At 37.2% G+C, this 5,000-nt stretch overlaps 1 protein-coding gene across 44 annotated transcripts in view; it reads left to right on the forward strand.

The window, feature by feature from the left end:
* Nucleotides 1–5,000, forward strand: part of LOC106883233 (ras GTPase-activating protein nGAP) — a 567,079-nt gene that overhangs the window by 496,869 nt on the left and 65,210 nt on the right. The window lies entirely within an intron of this gene.

A 5,000-nucleotide genomic window follows, 5' to 3' on the forward strand; every position in this document is an offset into this window, starting at 1 on the left:
CCTCCCGACCAAATTCCGGCCACGCACCGCTAACTTCTGTATCAGTTTCTTTATTCGGTACTTAGCACCATTTACATGTCTGATTCCATACTTGATAAAAGCCATTTCTGTTTGAAAAACTTGTTGGAGATCAAACTCATTTTGTTGTTTGTCTTGTTGGTTTTTCTGTCACATTATTGCTGTGCCTTTTCATACCATTTCTTTGGTATGCTGCCACGAGCGAGTATTTTAATGGCTTTGCTTCACTTCTTCATTTCAAGTGGAATGGTAAGCTTTTCATGTCTAGCGCCATTAAATGGAAATACTATGCTAATAAGGTATTTGATCTTTGGTGTTTCATTTGAAAAATTCCCTGCAACACCATTCGATGTTTCCTGCCCAGACTTGGTCTCTTTTCGAGGAATAAAGAAATTTTAGTGAAATGTATTGTCTTTTGCATAAACCATACCTAGCCTTGTTTTATTTCTGATATTGATGCTGACAAGGTGTTGTTAATTTGCATTAGTATACATCATTATTAGTGGAGGCGCAATGGCCCAGTGGTTAGGGCAGCAGATTCGCGGTCATAGAATCTCGGTTTCGATTCCCAGACCGAGTGTTGTGAGTGTTTATTGAGCGTAAACACCTAAAGCTCCACGAGTCTCTGGCAAGGGATGGTGGCCAACCCTGCTGTACTCTTCCACCACAACTTTCTCTCACTCTTTCTTCCTGTTTCTGTTGTGCCTATAATTCAAAGGGTCAGCCTTGTCACACTCTGTGTCACGCTGAATATCCCCGAGAACTACGTTAAGGGTACACGTGTCTGTGGAGTGCTCAGCCACTTGCACGTTAATTTCACGAGCAGGCTGTTCCGTTGATCGGATCAACTGGAACCCTCGATGTCGTAAGCGACGGAGTGCCAACAACATCATCATCATCACTGTTGTCATCATCATCATCTTCATCATTGTTGTCATCATCTTCTTCGTCATTGCCATTATCATCTTAATGGTTCTGCTCATTATCCTCAACATTCTCATCAACCTCCTTGTTGTCATCATTGATGTTGTCATCATTAACTTCACCATTGTCGTTATCATCATCCTCATCAACTTCATCATTGTCATTATCATTGTCATCATCATCGTCATCATTTTCATTGTTGTTATCATGAAAATTTTTCTATATAAACAAATGCAGCATGGAGGGTGTTTATAAGCCATTTAAGAAACACACAAAAACCGTTAGATTCACTTCAACATTTAAATTTAATTTGCCAAAATATTTTCGTCACTTTGAAACCGCGACCTGTTCACTGACAAAATTTCGTGAAGTGAATCTAAACGATTTTTGTGTGTTTTTAAATGGTTTATAAACACCTTCCACACTGCAATTGTTTTCGTTCCAGCACACAATCTCAGATCAGGTCACTTGCTATGCAAGTACATTTCTGTAATTTCTATATAAAATAAGCTCTAAATTATCTTTGTTCATGCCATCCAGCTCTCTGTTATGGTTGGTGACTCTTTAAAATCTGTTTAACATGTTGATGCCTACTTATTGTTTCACATTGATATTGGTAGACAGAAATTGTGTAGGAGGGAGCCTGTCGTCTGTATATGTGTGTGTGTGTGTGTGTGTGTGTGTGTGTGTGTGTGTATATATATAGTCAATTTAAATAATCAGTTTAGATAAACAAATAAAATTAACGGATGACAAGAGGGCATACACATATATATACATGTACATGTGTGTCATTGTGTTTGTTTCACCACCACCGCCGCCACCACCACTTGACGACAGGTGTTGGTTTGTTTTTGTCCCAATAACTTAAACAGTTCAGTGAAAGAGACCAATAGAATAAGTAACAGACTGAATAGAAAAAAAAAAAAAAAAAAAACACAGACTGGGCTCCATCTGTTGTATTAAACCCTTCGAGGCGGTGCCCCAGCATGGCTGCCATCCAATGATTGAAACAAGCAAACGATAAAAAGATAACGAAATAGCTTCCTTCCTGCCCCCAATCCTATCCATCAGATTGGCCAATCATCTTTCTATTTTAATTATTAACACAATTAGGAAGCGATATTTCAAATAATCCAGCTTCACTCAGAGCAATGTCTAATATTTCTCTTCATAGGAAAGATAATCATCACATCTTTCTCTAAACCGTTATTCAAATTAACTATTTTTTTTTTTATCTGCATATAATTACTGCTATTTTCAGGAGTGGAATGGTAAGCACCACTTGAATACCATTATCTTAGACTAAATTTGTTGAACTCTGCTGATTTGTAATTCCTTTTATTATTCTCTTCGACAATAAAATAAAAGCAAAATGAAATAAATAAGATAAAAGTTCTCTGATATATATCAGTTCTGATGTATATAAGTTCTCTGATGTATATCATCAGAAAGATATAATATTCTAAGTGGTACTGGCAGCTATTTTATAGACAATACTGAATTATTGTTCATGCTTCTAGGATGGTGCTCCAACCATACACACACACACACACACACACACACACACACACACACTCTTTAATCTTACTCTTTGTTGCTGTTTGAAAAACAAACAATTTCTACCATACAGTTTAATTTCATCATTGTCATCATCATCATCATCATCATCATTTAGCTTCTGCTTTTCCATGCTTGCATGGGTCGGTACAGAATATGTTGGGGCTGATCTATTTTTTCATAGCTGGATACTCTTCCTGTTGCCAATCCTCATCTATTTCCATATATGTTCTCGAGCCTGTGACTGTTTCCCTGGTAAGGTTTTAATTCCCCGTGGTCAGACATGTTTTCCATGAAAGACTGAAAATTAACAACACTGCTTGTATAACAGGGATGCTCATTTACAACCATCACATGATGTCAAGACAAAGTTACATACAAACCCATGTAAATATATTTTCAAAGTGCTTCTTTCAGTTTCCGTCTACCAAATTCTATCGAGGCTTTTAGTCAGCCCAGGGCTATAGTGGAAAACACTGGCCCAAGATGCCATGAAGTAGAACTGAACCCAAGAACATGTGGCTTGGAAGCAAGCTTCTTAATCACACGGCTACACCTGTGCTTCTATAATGTAATGAGCCAAATATAATATTTACTTATTAACTGATTGAAATTACCCATGTAATGGCAAGAAAAATAATTAGCAGTAATTATAACTCTTAGCAAGTAGGTCGAGAGAGAGAGAACAAGACATATAAAGGAGGATATGTTTAATAGGGACGGGATATAACTCTGAACATGTTTCAGTCTTATTAGAATTCTTCAGCGAGGTACACACTAATATCTAACTACCAGACTAAGCCTAATACATACAGTTTAATACATAACTACCAGACACTGTTTGTTATGTAACAACCAGATTTTACAGTGAGTGACTGACTGTATGTGTAATGTGTATGAACATTATTTGAAATATTGATACTGGATAATTTAGCAGGGATGCATTCTGCATAAAGAACATACAGTTAAGTGTAGGTTACATATATGTATCAGGCAGGGAAACGAAAATAACTTTAAAGCTTTTTGAAATTATATCCATAATGAGATAACAAAAAAAATGTCTGCACCAATGTCACAGTCTGCTAGCAGAAATTCCTTATACCCTGGTGTTCTTTAAACCAACACAGAATACGGTAATGTTAGAACTGGCCCCAAAGTTAAAGATATTATTGCGGCGCCAAAATAACCAATTTGTAAGGACTTGTACCTTATTTCATTCTATATCATTATTATATTTATTTTTTGTTGTTTGTTGTATTTTATTTATTTATTTTTATTCTTTTTACTTTTGAAAAGAGTGTTTACAGCCTTTAAAGCTAATCTTGCAGGCTGCCATAAATCTTGTTATGTATGGAGCCTGGCCATATTTGGTAGAAATCTAGTGATATATAATCCCTTAAGTTCTGATATTTGGTAACTCCTTCACCCTAACCCAACGTACTTTCTATATCTCTCCCTTAACACTCTCCCTTTCACCCTTTATACACGTCCTTTTTCACTCGTAATATGTAATATGTGTGCGTGCATGCGTGTGCGTGTCTTTTAGTCATGTTTCTCCTGACACGATCCAACTGAGCTGTGACACCTGAACTTTTAATCCAAAGGTATAGAGCCATATGGTATTAATGTCTTCACATATTTATTACTGCTGTTAATTATCTAGCCGTGCACTCCCACCTTCTACACACACACACCCATGCACACACTCCAAAACTTTAATTATGTACGATTTAAAATTATCTTCATCATCATTTAACATCTGTTTTCCATGCTGGCATGGGTTGGACTATATGTATGTGTGTGTGTGTGTGTGTGTGTGTATATAAGAGGGATATAATGTTCTAAGTGGTGCCAGCGTTCTTTATATTCACTCTAATGTGCTAGCTGAATGCAAGATAAGGGGACCAGCCTATAGCCTAATGGTTTCATTCTTGGTTATAGGTTTTTGCAGGGATAGTTGTGTGGCAAGAAGTGTCTTCTTACCTTGGGCAAGTGTCTTCTACTATAGCCTCGGGCCGACCAAAGCCTTGTGAGTGGATTTGGTAAGCGGAAACTGAAAGCCTATCTTATATATATATGTGTGTGTATGTCTTTGTGTCTGGGTTTGTTCCCCACCACAGCTTGATAACTGGTGTTGGTGTGCTTACATTACCATAACTTAGCAGTTCGGCAATAGAGACCAATAGAATAAGTACCAGGTTTAGAAATTTAAGTGCTAATGTTGACGCGTTTGACTTAACATTCGTCAAGGCAGTGCTCCAGCATGGCCACAGTCTAATGACTGAAACAAGCAAAAGACAAAACCAAGCTTTATTGGAGACATCAGAACACTTCCATGTGGGTTCCTTTCATTGGTTGCATGCAAACTACAGAGTTACCCCCCTTCTTTTTTTCTCCTGAATTTTTTTTCAAATTGTAAACATAATTTGTGAACACTCTCTGGACCTTTTTTCCCCCCCCTGCTCTAAGTACAATCCTTCTGTGTCTGATTTTGAAAC

Source organism: Octopus bimaculoides, chromosome 21 (assembly GCF_046866305.1).
Source record: "Octopus bimaculoides isolate indiv1 chromosome 21, ASM4686630v1, whole genome shotgun sequence".
NCBI lineage: Eukaryota > Metazoa > Mollusca > Cephalopoda > Octopoda > Octopodidae > Octopus > Octopus bimaculoides.